Source organism: Schistocerca gregaria, chromosome 1 (genome assembly GCF_023897955.1).
Source record: "Schistocerca gregaria isolate iqSchGreg1 chromosome 1, iqSchGreg1.2, whole genome shotgun sequence".
NCBI lineage: Eukaryota > Metazoa > Arthropoda > Insecta > Orthoptera > Acrididae > Schistocerca > Schistocerca gregaria.
In genome coordinates, this window is record NC_064920.1 from 456777967 (window position 1) to 456793415 (window position 15449).

General features: G+C 44.4%; 1 protein-coding gene across 1 annotated transcript in view; it reads left to right on the forward strand.

The window, feature by feature from the left end:
• The first annotated feature begins 15287 nt into the window (after positions 1-15287).
• LOC126352417 (phospholipid hydroperoxide glutathione peroxidase-like) overlaps positions 15288-15449 on the forward strand; it is a 43792-nt gene continuing 43630 nt past the window's right edge. The window contains exon 1 of the mRNA XM_050002686.1: positions 15288-15434. The gene's annotated coding sequence lies outside the window, so the exon portion shown is untranslated. The remainder of the gene's footprint in view (positions 15435-15449) is intronic.

Consider the following 15449-nt stretch of genomic DNA (forward strand, 5'->3'; position numbering starts at 1 on the left):
TATGCAATGGGCCCTCTGGGCCAACTGAGCCGATCATTGACTGGAAATTGTTACGTTCGGCTACTTGGAGACCATTTTCAGCCATTAATGGACTTGATGTTTCCAAACAACGATAGGATTTTATGGATGAGAATGCACCATGCCACCAGGCCCAGTTGTTGCGATTGGGTTGAAGGACATTCTGGACAGTTCGAGCGAATAATATGGCCTCCCAGATAGCCCGACATGAATCCCATCGAACATTTATGGAACATAATCGAGAGGTCAGTTCGTGCACAAAATCCTGCATAGGGAACACATTGGCAGTTGAGAATTGCTGAGGAGGTAGCATGGCACAATATTTCTGTACAGGACTTCCAACGACTTGTTGAGTTCGTGTCACGCCGAGTAGCTGCACTGTGCCGGGCAGTACTGGGAGTCATTCACGACTTTAGCCACCTCAGTGTATAAACCTGTGTTTCGCAAGAGTCTCTTTTGTCTGAAGTTATCGAACTGTACTGGATCCACGGAGGATAATTTAAACAAGCTGTTTTTGCATGGGCAACACTTGTGTAGTACACTATTAAATGAAAAAAGAAACGAGTAAAATTTGTCAAGTTCTTTGTTAATAAAACACGAATACAAGATTACATCAAGAAAATTAGACGGATCAGGTGGCTTACAGAAACCTGCAGTATTCGAATGATTCGAAAGAGAAAGGTGCACACACACACACACACACACACACACACACACACACACACACGCATACACACACTGACAGAAAATGAGAGAGTGAGAGAGAGAGAGAGAGAGCCCTTCTTTTGCCACGGCAAATGGAAAAGTCTGCCTCCCGTAAGGGATGTCCGACTTAGTGCTGATCGCAGCTTACATTTCCTCACGCGATGGACAAGATGGGCGCTGTCAGTTCATCTGATAGTGGCTATGCCCTTCGCATGCGATATTAGATTTCGAGGCCACTCAGGCACCGGGCCGTGTCAATCTAGTTCCACGGGTACCTCGATTTAGGACATTCCAGTATACAGGTGAAAACGCAATTGTTCTTCCTGCCTGCATATCTTGCACACTCTCGTTTGTATATTACATGTACAGGAATATCGCGATGTGTATACTGGTCAAGTGCCGTGTATGATGTGCTCGTATAGCTCAACGCGCAGTGCCATAGTTCGAGTAGGCTGAGCCAGACTCAGATAGAATCCATGGGGATGGTGGGTGGGGGTGGGGGCAATTAACGCCCCTTGGTCTGTGACGCCGTTCAGTCTGACTGTTTCTATGCGGTTTTCCACGCTCGTTTGGGCAAATGCTGGGCTGTTCCTAAGCCCCCATCTCCGAAAATACGATAGACAAGCAGTTAAGTACGATTAATACGCATAATTTTTATGCAGTTCGATAGAGGGCGGACACGATCTCTCTGTCTTCGGTTAACTGACGCCAGTGACGACAAGAACTGCATCCCACTACCAAGTTAATGTAAAATAGATTTGCCAACTCATGAAACCGGCAGGTCCCATACTACGGATAAACGCAAGGTAAGACAGACACTTTACTTGTCTAGTTAAGCCTGCAAATGTGCTCCCAAAAGTCACAGCAACATCGCTTGGGCACTTGAGAAAGTACACAGACGTTCATGAACAATGTGGTTATCCTAGTTATTTAATTGTCTGAGCAAAGAAAGTGGCCAGCGAAACGCGTTCATAAAAAGCTGGGACACCTTAACTGCCAAAGATGTTAGTTAACTGAGATCCAGACAGAAAGACTGCTTAAGAGAAAGGCGACGAAGGTTGCTTCAAAGATGATAAAACCGTTGTAAAATTACAGAAGGAACTAGCAGTAGTAGCCGCTTAGTAGTAGACAGACCCCCCCCCCCCCCCCAACGATAATTCTATGAAGTACAGAACTCTCATTCACGAGGGTCATTCCATAACACATGGCAACTGTGGCACATCTTACGATCAAGCGACAACATGGGAATTCCACGATGTGAATTAAAGCGGTAAAGCAGTCTATCTGAACACCAACATAAAACAGGTTTTCAGTACAGGAGGTCACGGCAAAGGCTGAGATGAAGCACACGCATTGGAACTCAGTGTAGATTTTTGTGCACGAATACAAATGGAACAAAACTGAAATACAATCAACTACAGTCCTTCAAAGTAGTCCCTCCCCCAAAATTGCCATCAATATGTGCCACCTGTTTTCGAAATGCAGTGAAGATTTCGGCCCTGTTTGCAAAGACCCTCCTATGAAATGTTTTCTCTGTTCCGGAACGAGGTCAAAATCGCGTGGACTGAGGTCTGGTGATTAGAATGGGTGGGAGAGGATTCCCTCTCCCAGCGTTATACACAGTTCTTGATGACGCCTTCAGTGTGGGTTGAAGCGTTAGCGTGGATTAAAACTGCATTATTCAGCAGTGCCGGGCATTTTCGCCGAAGTGTACATCACAGATGACAGAGCAAAAAGTTGCAGAAGTGCTGAGCATTGACAGTTTGTCCGTCCGTAACGGGGTGACACTTCAGAATACCGTAGCTGTCAAACGTCAGAACGAACGTGATATTCGTTGTTTGTGCCCTATCGCACACAGCTGCTCGTAGTTCTGTATGGCACTGAGTAGCATTTGTGCCATGCAGAATGGCAATTTTCACATATACTCACTGTTCCACTGTGCTTATATCCATGTTGTAGGACGGCAAAGTATACAGTGAATGCTTCATGCGCTGGTACTGAGCCATCCTCGCATGCACTCACAATCTGTCGGTTGGTTCCGGTACTGTTTGTCAGTGCCTTTCGTATGTATTTACTTTGATTACGGCGCTGCTACATTTTCGGACCATATGCCAAAGTTGCTACGACTTAACCCTCGTATAAGACAGCTCCAAACGCATGATCACTTTACAAATGAGTTGATGTGTTAAATATCTGCCGCTAAGCCTGTAACCTAGAAAAAGTTTAGAAAAGATTTGGAATTACGTTTAAAGTTTGTTGGAACTCACTGAGTGTTCTCCTTATCGAACACTGAACTGGTAATTGCCGTTCCGTTTCAAGGAAAGCAAAAGTTAGTTTTTCAGGCATCTCAGTGTTGATGATATCATATCTTGTGATCAATGAAACACCCTCTTGTTCAGAAAAAGACAGACATAGGTTTTCATATCCACAGGACATCTACATTAATATGTTCTGCAGAAATGATTAACATTTGGACAATGTCGGCCCGCCGGTTCAGGGTCAACATTGATATGCTCTCGTTGTCGCTATAAACCGAATGTAATGGATCGGTGTCACTTGATCAGACGTACTGATGCCTCGCAGACGTATGAGCGAACCATTCCGTCAAATCAGTTACTTTCAAAGAGGGTGCATTATTGGCATGAATGAATGTGAGGCATTCAGCTAGGAAATTGCTAATCGTATGGGACGAAGCGTTTCGGCAGTGCAACGGATGAGTGCAGAATGGTTTGCGGAAGGCCGGGATGGGCCATGTCGCACTACCGAGACTTCTTCCCGAGAAGACCGACACTTCATCCGAATGGCATTGCATGATAGGTCTGCGTCCTCCTTGACTCTGGCACAACAGTGGAACAGTGTAACACAAAGTATACTATCAGGACTGACAGCCTGTCGCCGTTTATTATGGTATGGGTTACGTGCGCGTCGTCCGGTTCTCCGCCTACTTTTGATGAATCTGCAGAAAAGTGCTAGACGGCAGTATAGTATAGGCCGACGAGACTGGGGACAGGTATGGCATCATACAGTGTTTCCGGACACACACATATTACGTGTGCCCAGTACATTGCAACCTCCAAGGCGCTTGGAGTGGCTTGCAGGAGATCAATCTTCGTGCAGGATGTAGGGCACAAAAGGCACTGGAGCATGTGGCTTGTGGTTTGTTCTTGTCCACAATCACAGGACGTATATTCTGCTATGAAGCCCCATCTCTTCAGGTTGTCACTGGATCGGCCAACTCCAGATCGTAATCTGTATAAGGTTTCCACACCAGCCAGCTGTCGTTGTGTCCAGGTGGCAGTTCTTCAGCTTCTGGCGTCTGCAGGTGAGGCGTCGACTTCTTCCATAACTCCAGCCTAGCCTTATCTGGTGAAATGGTGAGCTTCTCGGATGTTCTCAGGAAGCTCTTTCGTTATCTCAGCCGTTGCTGTGGTGGATTATGTCCGTGCAGTGGATGGGCACTGTGCTGTTCCACTTTCAGTCTCTCCTTGTTGGCAGCCACTGTTCTGCGTACCCATGGTGGCGCTATTCCAGGCAGGCAGTAGAGCTTATCAGTTGGGCTAGATCTTAAGCAACCTGTGATCAACCTGCAGGTTTCGTTGAGAGCAATGGCTACTTGTCTGGCATGAGATGACCTGCACCAGACTGGAGAAGCATATTCAGTAGTAGAAAAGCACAATGCCACTGCAGAACAGCGAATAGTTTGTGGATGTGATCCCCACTGTGTCCCCGCTAGTTTGCGAATTAGGTTGTTTCGAGGGGAGATTTTCATTTTGGTGTTCTTGCAGTGAGTTTTGAATGTGAGAGTTATATCGAGAGTGACTCCCAAGTATTTAGGTGCGTGATGATGCTGGAGTTGGATGCCCGACCATGCAATATGTAGCTCACGATTAGCTTCCCTATTCCATAAATGAAAGACACACACTTGAATCTTCCAAGGGTTTGGTCTGAGTTGGTTCCGACTGTAGTAGCTTGACAGTGTTCTAAATGCTGTTGTCAGGTTTCTTTCCACTCTTTCAAAGCATGAGCTCTGCGTAGCAAGAGCTAGGTCATCTGCATATAAGAATCTCCTTGTGCTTGGGGTCAATGGCTGGTCGTTGGTATAAATGTTGAAGAGAAGTGGAGCCAAGACGCTTCCCTGAGGTAGACCATTATTATGCACTCTCCAGCGACTGCGTTGTCCTTGAAATTCAACAAAAGAACACCGGTTTTGGAGGAGGGTGCTGAGTAGTCTAACGAGGTGGGCGTTCTTGATCAAATTGTATAATTTTGCATGGAGTAACCGATGATGGACAGTATCATACGCTGCTGTGAGATCCACGAAGACCACGCCCGTTGCTTGACGGGTTTCAAAGCCATCCTCTATAAACTGAGTGAGATTCAGAAGTTGCCCTGTGCACCTTCTGTTTGGTCCAAATCCTGCTTGTTCGCGTATGAGAAGAGGGTCTATTACTGGCAGGATTCTATTCAGAATCATACGTTCGAACAGTTTATAAAGGTGACTCAAAAGGCTAACTGGTCTGAAATTCTTGGGATGATTTGCTTCCTTTCCAGGTTTCAGAAGAGCTATCACCCTGCTCTTTCGCCAAATCTTTGGTATTTGGCACTGGTTCATGCAGTTGTTGAAAAGCTGCAGGATCCACTTTCTTGTTTCTGTGCCAAAATTCTTGATTTGCTCAATACGGATGTCATCTAGGCCGCATGCTTTACCGATTTTGCTCTCCTTAATAACCTTGTTTAATTCAGATATCTCGAATGGGAGAGTCAGATCCCTCGTTTGTTCTTGGGCCTCTTGCTGTACTTTCGGAACTTTGATTCTATGGCTTCCTTTCCAATTCATGAGCAGTTGGTGTGCTATCTGATCTGCAGTAATGTTACAGTATGCTATGGATCTGGTTGGGTCATTATTGAGGCGTCTGAATAATCTCCACGCTTTATGACTGTTCCTGAAGAGATCAAGTTCTCCGTAGTTTTAATCCAAGAATTCCTTTTGGATTCTTTCAGAGATGCAATAAGTTTATTCCCAGCCAATATCGTTTTCTCTCCGAAGGGATCTTCTTCGAATAGTACCTTATTCTCTGTAAATTGAGCACTGAGTTCTGAAGTTAGACCAGGAATGTATGATGTTCGACAACCCCGAGGAATTGCAATTCTGGAGCAGCTCTTTACAGCCCTCACAAAAGTATCATACGAGTCAGGTGAAGGTTCAATATTGGGAACTGCAGCGCGCAGCGTTTCTGTAAACTTCGGCCAGTTGGCTTTCCTGAAGTTAAACCTCCTTCTGAACGGAACTGTCTGTGGTGTAACTGCTTCTTAGATTTCGCACATGATCGATTTGTGCTATGTATTTGGAATAGGGTTGCAGACAGTTTTTATGCACTGTCGTGAGATGTTCTCGCTGCAAAATATCAGATCGGGATTGCATCCGCGTTTCCATCTGCCACTGTTGAAAGATACAGGTTGCTTAGGGCCATGTATAAGGCTCAGATGATTGCCTTCCGCCCATTCTTGTAATGCTGTACCATTCTCATCATCATGCTCATAGCCCCCCGTGGTGCTGTGACAGTTGAAGTCACCAGTCACTATTTGTGTGTGTTGACTATAAAAGTTATCAGGTAGATTGAATTTGAGATCAACGTCCGGTGGTTTGTATACCGACGTGACTGTACAGCCTTTGATTTCCAAATTTAAGATTTCAATATCATTTGCTTCAGCAAAGACTGATGATATTATCTGTACATCTGGTTGGACAAATATAGGACTTCCGTATTTTGGGTGGGGTCTTTCCGTAGCCAGTCGCATTCCGTTTATTTTTGGTCTGCCCTTTTCACAGCTTCTGTGGGTCTCCTGTATGCAGAGTACATCGCACTTGGTTTGTCTGCACAGCTATTGTAACAGTTCTTCATTTGGTGATGATATACCTTCTATATTCATCGATATGATGGTCAACTGTGGTCCTGAAAAGGACCAAGATGATGTTTGTGGTGTGAAAGGATCAGCCGCCAGAGAAACCTGACGCCTAGGGTACGCCCGATTGCAAGTCTTATATGGGTCGGAATTATCATTGCAATCTTCTTGAAAGCTTCTTTCATGTGCCCCAAGGCCTTATGGTATGATGTGCTATTGGATACAAGCACAATTCACATCTGGTGCGTTTCCAGGGCACTGCGGCCAGTGCGATCTAAGTGAATGATATCCTTTCAGCAAGACAATGCACGATAATGTGTTGCTGTGCGAACACGTTCCTTCTTTGTGTCACTGGATGTCAACCTTTTGCCCTGGCTCGCCAGATCAGCAGACTTGTCGCCAATCGAAAATGTGTTAGATGTGGTGAAACGACGAGAGCAGTACTGTGACCGAATGCCAACCGCCGCATATGAACTTTGGAACCAGGTGAAACCAGCATGGATGGTTATACCACAGGACGCATATTATACGCGTCGATGCCATCACGCATGGAACAAATTAACAGGAACCGTAGCGGACCTTGTGCTTACTAGGCAGCAGAACAAATGTTGAACCGAGATGGCTGAAATGCTAACCATTTCTGCAGAACATACTAACGTACATGTCATGTGAATATGAATGAGCTATCTCTAGTCGTTCAAGGTGTTCCTTTTTTCTGAACATGAGCGTACCTTTTGCAGGTACGGTCAGTGGTACGTTTGGATACAGTCTGCAGAATGTGTTGCGAATAGAGTTTGTAGTAAAGAAGTAAAAAATTAAAACTTCATGCCTAATGGTGAAGTTCTACGGCACAGACAGCAAAAATGTAGCAAGCCATAAACTCTCTTCTCCTTTCACAATTTCGTGGGGTTTGTCAATGAGAAAGAGTTTCGTAAAGATTTGGAATATGTGTAAAATTTGTTGAAAGTCGTATGTGCTCTTATTCTCCTATACTGGATGAAATTACCTGGGTACTTTCACGCGATGAGTTGCGCCGCCTCGAGACACACACACAGGTTCTAACTGTAACGCTTGTCTTATGGTGTTAAATCTTTAAAGTAAAATTATATCTCTTCAGGAACAGTTTCTGACAAAATTTCAAATTTTTGATTTGGTTAATAATTCTACGAAGTACTGAAAATCAAATTTTCGCTACCCCTGGAAGCTGCTAGACAGGCAACCTGCAAGCAGCACTGTGCATCATCAACTGGGTTAGCCATTTAGCAATATAGAGTGCTCAGAAAAAACCTGAAGAGCTGGCAAGGGTGTTCCAGGGGAAATTGTGCTGCGGAATAATTGTTAAGAAAAAATTCGAAACGTTGCACCGTTACCGGGTTAATAAGCATTGAACTCAACCAATAAGTCCTTTGCGCGTGCAAATCGAGGGTCCCGCCAGATACAATTAGTGCCAGTTGTTCTCTTAGCTTAGATGACAGCACACTATACTGTGCAGCCTTTGACTTGGATTTGATCCGTACTACTGTATCGCTCTCTTGTTCCGTTTTAGGAAAGCAAACGAAGAACACGTTTGAGGACGCTGTCTCTGATGGGCCTTCCGAAGCTGCGGGCGAAACGGCCTGATAGGCTAACTTAAACCTTAATTAACTCTGAAACGGGGAAGCGTATCGAATTTTTTTCTTAACACTTTTTCCAGCTTAATGTACTCTGCAACATTCTTACAGATTTTTAGAATGTGTAAGTAGGCTGTTTAGGTTTTCTTATTGGTAATGCTACGTAGCGCTCTGTATGAAAATCACTGGCTGCGCTGTGTGTAGTCTGTGGCTAGTTTGCATTGTTGTCTGCCATTGTAGTGTTGGGCAGCTTGATGTGAACAGCACTTACCGTTGCGCAGTTGGAAGTGAGCCACCAGAAGTGGTGGATGTGGGGAGATGGCGGAGTTTCGAGAGCGTATGATCTGGACAGAGACAGTAAATTTGTAAGACTGTATGTCATGAGCTGATATATATAATATGACTTTTGAACAATATTAAGGTAAATACACTGTTTTTTGTCTATCAAAATCTTTCATTTGCTAACTATGCCTATCAGTAGTTAGTGCCCTCAGTAGTTTGAATCTTTTATTTAGCTGGCAGTATTGGCGCTCGCTGTGTTGCAGTAGTTTGAGTAACGAAGATTTTTGTGAGCTAAGTGATTCATGAAAGGTATAGGTTATTGTTAGTCAGGGCCATTCTTTTGTAGGAATTATTGAAAGTCAGATTGCGTTGCGCTAAAAATAATGTGTATCAGTTTAAGCATAGTCGTGCATAATTGTTCTAAGGGGACGTTTCAACTGTTTCCGACCACCCTGTAGATCTATTTTGTTGCTGATTCCTCTCATGTCACCATAGTCAGGCAGACTTGAATCTAGCTCGTTTCGCTCGTTTATATCTTTTTATGCTGCCGCTTTCATTCCTTTCATTCTACCAGGCTCTGCTACGAATTTATATAATGTCCCCATCTCGTCTGGCATTGCCCTAGGACATCTGCTTGGTTGTTTCTCATCTCTCATTTTATTTCTCCCAAGTTACCTGCGTTCTTAGTGTATGCACATTCCGTGTACCGTTGGTGACCTGTGAGAGATTTCTGCTGGTGATGACCTGAGAGGTCCTCATTGTCCGATATCAGATGACTATTCCGCAGCCCTTGATTACATTTTGTACTATCGCTAAATAGCGGATGTGGTGCCACAGACATGATACGTGAGTTGGAGTGGTAATAACTAAAACAAACGCGTTTTTCGTTGTGACGGGATCTTCTCATGAAATTTCAATCACCGGTTTTCTCCTCCGATTGCGAAAACATTCTGTTGGCACCCAGCTACATAGGGAGAAATGATCATGACGATAAAATAAGATATGTTATTAGATATACGTGTCCACCTGTGGTTTAGGATCAGCGTTTTCGGTCAAAGGGTTAACTTGATCGGGTGTCGTGGGACATCCACACCGAACAAATGCAACGAACAATATGGAACAAAATGAGAAAAAAAGGGGTAACGTCTTTGATTCATAATCAAAACGTCTTCGGGTTCGAATCCCGCCGCTGCTTAAATTTTGATTAATAATCAGCATTGGTGGCCGAAGACTTCCGGCATAAGAAGCAACCTTCATTCTGCCAACGGCACTCTCTTGTCCTAGGGGTGAGAAACTGCCCCTATAGGCGGAAGAACATGCAATGATCAACGGCATGTGAATGTAGAATGCAATGGAAACCACTGCAGTTAAGACGCGTAATGTGTATTCACAGGGCGTGTGGCCTGTAATTGAAGAAGTGTCATGATGATCTCTCCATTGGCAAAAGATTCCGGAACAGTCTCCCATTCGGATCTCCGGGAGGGGCTGCCTACGGGTAGGTTACCATGAGAAAAAGATTGAATAATCAACGGAAGGATGATGTTCTACAGTCAGGGAGTTATATGTCAGAAGCTTGAACGTGGTAGGGAAACTAGAAAATCTGAAAAGGGAAATGCAAAGGCTCATTATAGATATAGTAGGGGTCAGTGTTGCAAAGTGGAAAGAAGACAAGCATTTCTGGGCAGATGAGTATAGGGTAATATCAACAACAGCAGAAAATTGTACAACGGTAGAAGGATTCGTTATGAATAGGAATATAGGGCAGAGAGTTGTGATAGTGTGTTACTGTGATCAGTTCAGTGATAGGGTTGTTCTTATCAGAATCGACAGCAAGCCAACACCGACAGCAATAATTCAGGTATACATGCCGACGTCGCAAGCTGAAGAGATAGAGAAAGTGTATGAGGACATTGTAATACAGTATGTAAAGGGAGATGAAAGCTTTCATGCCCCCATGCAGTTGTAGGGGAAGGAGGAGAAGAAACGGTTACAGGACAGTATGGGCATGGGACAAGGAATGAGAGAGAGTTGAGTTCTTTAACAAGTTTCAGCTAGTAATAGCGAATACACTGTTAAAAAATCACAATAGGAGGAGGTATACTTGGAAAAGGCCGAGTGATACGGAAGTGTTTCAAGTAGATTACATCATGGTAACACAGAGATTCCAAAATCAGATAGTGGACTGTAAGACGTACCCAAGAACAGACATATACTCAGATCACAATATGGTAGTGATGAAGAGTAGGCTGAAGTTTAAGACATTAGTCTGGTAGAACCAACTCGGGAAGAAGTGGGATACGGAAGTACTAAGTAATGACGAGATAAGGTTGTAGGTCTCTAAGGCTATTGATACAGCAATAACGAATAACCCAGTATGCAGTACAGTTGAAGAGGAACGGACATCTCTAAACAGGGCCATCATAGAAGATGGGAAGGAAAACATAGATAAAAAGAAGATAACTGCGAAGAAACCATGGGTAACAGAAAAAATACTTCAGTTGATTGATGAAAGGAGGAAGTACAAAAATGTTCCCGTAAAATCAGGAATACAGAAACACAAGTAGCTGATGAATGAAATAAATGGGAAATGCAGGGAAGCTAATACGAAATGGCTGCAGGAAAAATGTAAATACATCGAGGAAGAAATGATTGTCGGAAGGTCAGACTCAGCATACATTAAAGTCACAACAGTCTTCGGTGACATTAAAATTAAGGGTGATAGCATTAAGAATGCACTGGGGATTCCACTGTTAAGTGCAGACGAGAGAGCGGATAGGTGGAAAGAATACATTGAAAGCCTCTATGAGGGGGAAGATTTATCTGATGTGATAGAAGAAGAAACAGGAGCTGATTTAGAAGATATAGAGGATTCAGTATTAGAATCAGAATTTAAAAGTGCTTAAGATCAAATAAAGCACAAGGGATAGATAACATTCCATCAGAATTTCTAAAATCATTGGGGGAAGTGGCAACAAAACGGCTATTCACGTTGGTGTGTAGAATGTCTGAGTCTGGCGACTTACCAACTGACTTTCGAAAAAGCATCATGTACACAATTCCGTAGACAGTAAGAGCTGACAAGTGCGAGAATTATCGTACAATCGGATTAACGGCCCATGCATCGAAGTTGCTTACAAGGATAATACAAAGAAGAATGGAAAAAAATGAGGATACGCTAGATGACGATCAGCTTGGCTTTAGGAAAGGTAGAGGCATGAGAGAGACAATTCTAATGTTGCGGTTAATAATGGAAGCAAGACTAAAGAAATATCAAGACATAGGGAGAGACGGGACATGTACAATATGTACAACATTGGCTGTTCTATCACATCAGACAAATCTTCCCCCTCATAGAGGTTTTCAATGTATTCTTTCCACCTATCCGCTCTCTCGTCTGCACTTAACAGTGGAATCCCCAGTGCATTCTTAATGCTATCACCCTTGCTTTTAATGTCACCGAAGGCTGTTGTGACTTTCCTGTATGCTGAGTCTGTCCTTCCTGAGGGAATAATTAGAGTGGTCGACCAAGAACGAAGTGCTCGTATTAAAAAAGAGTGTAAGACAAGGATGTAGCCTTCCGCCCCTACTGTTCATTGTGCACATCGTGGAAGCAATGATGAAAATAAAAGAATGGTTCAGGAATGGAATTAAAATTCAAGTTGAAAGGACATATATAACACGATTCGCTGATGGCATTGCTATCTTGAGTGAAAGTGAGGAAGAATTACATGATCTGCTGAATGGAATGAACAGTATAATGAGTGCAGAGTATGGATTGAGAGTAAATCGAAAAAAGACTAAAGTAATGAGAAGTACTAGAAATGAGAACAGCGAGAAAGTTGACATCAGGATTGATGGTCACGAAGTAGATGAAGTTAAGGAATTCTGCTGCCTAGGCAGTAAAAAAACCAATGGCGGACGGGGCAAGGAGGGCATCAAAAGCAGACTAGCAATGCAAAAAAATGGCATTCCTGGCCAAGAGAAGTCTACTAACATCAAATGTCGGCCTTAAATTGAGGAAGAAATTTCTGAGAATGTATATTGTATGGTAGTGAAACATGTACTGTGGGAAAACCGGAACAGAAGAGAATCGAAGCATTTGAGATGTGCTCCAGACGAATGTGAAAATTAGATGGACTGATAAGGTAAGGAATGAGGAGTTTCTGCGCAGAGTCGAAGAGGAAAGGAACATGTGGAAAACACTAATAAGGGGAAGGGACAGGGTGATAGGACATCTGTTAAGACATGAGGGAATGAGGGAATGAGGGAGCTGTAGTGGGCAAAAACTGTAGACGAAGACAGAGATTGGAGGACGTAGGTTGCAAGTGCTACTCTGCGATGAAGATGTTAGCACAGGAGAGGAATTCGTGGCGGGCCGCATCAAACCAGTCAGAAGATTGAAATCCATACTTCGCCTTTATGACGACCAGAACTGTACTGGACACACTTTCAGTGAGATGCTGAATAAGTGAAGAAGGACGGTAGCCTATTCTTCCTCAAGTCCTTACGCGCATAAACCAAAGAAGTTGGTGATTTTGGATACTGGCAACTGGAGAGAAGTCGATGTTCTAATTCATCGTAGTGGTTTACCTTTGGGTTCACACATGGTCTCCGGCCAGCCCAGTCATTTCAGGAATGTTACTGCACACGTACCTTGGCTCACAGGTGCTGCTTTATGACAGCGTTCACTGTCATCCAATTACACCACTGGCCATTAAAATTGGTACACCAAGAAGAAATGCAGGTGATAAGCGGGTATTCTTTGGACAAATATATTATACTAGAACTGACATGTGATTACATTTTCACACAATTTGGGTGCACAGACCCTAAGAAATCAGTACCCAGAACAACAACTCTGGCCGTAATATCGGCCTTGATACGCCTGGGCATTGAGTCAGACAGAGCTTGGATGGCGTGTACAAGTACAGCTACCCATGCAGCTTCAACACGATACCATAGTTCATCAAGAGTAGTGGCGTATTGTGACGAGCCAGTTGCTCGGGCACCATTAACCAGACGTTTTCAGTTGGTGAGAAATCTAGAGAATGTGCTGGCCAGGGCAGTAGTCGAACATTTTCTGTATCCTGAAAGGCCCGTACAGGACCTGCAACATTCGGTCGTGCATTATCCTTCTGAAATGCAGGGTTTCGCAGGGATCAAATGAAGGGTAGAACCACGGGTCGTAACACATCTGAAATGTAACGACCACTGTTCAAAGTACCGTCAATACGAACAAGAGGTGATGGAGACGTGTAACCAATGGCACCCCATACCATCACGCCAGGTGATACGCCAGTATGGCGATGACGAATACACGCTTCGAATGTGCGTTCACCGCGATGTCGCCAAACGCGGATGCGACCATCATGATGCTGTAAACAGAACCTGGATGCATCCGAAAAAATGACGTTTGCCATTCGTGCACCCAGGTTTGTCGTTGAGTACACCATCGCAGGTGCTCCTGTCTTTGATGCAGCGTCAAGGGTAACCGCAGCCATGGTCTCCGAGCTGATAGTCCATACTGCTGCAAACGTCGTCGAACTGTTCGTGTAGATGGTTGTTGTCTTGCAAACGTCCCCATCTGTTGACTCATGGAACGAGACGGGGCTGCACGATCCGTTACAGCCATGCGGATAAGATGCCTGTCATCTCCACTGCTAGTGATACGAGGCCGTTGGGATACAGCACGGCATTCCGTATTACCCTCTTGAACCTACCGATTCCATAGTCTGCTAACAGTCATTGGATCTTGACAAAGGCGAGCAGCAATATCGCGATACGATAAACCGCAATCACGATAGGCTAAAATCCGAACTTTATCAAAGTCGGAAACGTGATGGTAAGCATTTCTCCTCCTTACACGAGGCATCACAACAACGTTCCACCAGGCAACGCCGATCATCTGCTGTTTGTGTATGAGAAATCGGTAGGAAACTTTCCTCATGTCAGCACGTTGTAGGTGTCGCAACCGGCACCAACCTTGTGTGAATGCTCTGAAAAGTTAATCAATTGCATATCACAGCATCTTTTCCCTGTCGGTTATATTTCGCGTCTGTAACACGTAATCTTCGTGGTGTACCAACTGTAATGGCGAGCAGTGTACAACGATCGTTACCTACCTGCTCCTCTACTATAAGCAGTGGACAAGGCTGTAAGATGTGCTCACATCCTTCCGCATTTAGCATTAAATATGCAGCAGTAAGGGGACTACACGCAAATCACGAAAAAATACTCCCTCACCGTAATATCAATCCCTCTGTGTTTGACTTTGGTATTACAGTTGATGGCAGGTAACGTCCTCCAGGAATTCACAATTCCTTCGGACTGCCACAGGATGTACCTCCACCAATTCTTCCATCGCTCCAAATCACTCGTTTACAGTCGTCCCGTGTCCAGTAACGTAGCTCTTCACAGCGCCTCAACCGTCACGTATCACTGACTGTAGAAATGTGTGGCTTATGAGGAGCTGCCCGACCATTGCACCCCGGTCTATGAAAAGCCGTTGGGTTAGCTGGACTTCTGGGAACACTTTGCAAGTCACGAGAGATTCCTTCCACCGATTTCACGCGATTTTTTACAAACCAACCACAGTCTCTCTCTGTTAGTAGCAAAAATGTGGAGAGGACAACACTGTCAAAATCATAACAAGCTACGTAGCGGAATATGCAATGAAAGAGAAAAAAAGGAGAAGTAGAAATGACAGAGCGTTGCCAGTTGTTACGTAACGTGGACTTTGATCTGCCCCACCTCCCCCCCTCCTACAGCGTCGACCGGTGCTATGCGTCAGCCTGACTATCACATCCTGTTGGCTCACGTGAGACGGCAGCGCTTTTATCTGCCGTCTCGCTGCGTCCAAGCTGTCAGTGGGTAACGCACGCCCGGAGCAGTCGCATCGAATATCTTCATTTCCAGGTTAGTACGTATTTC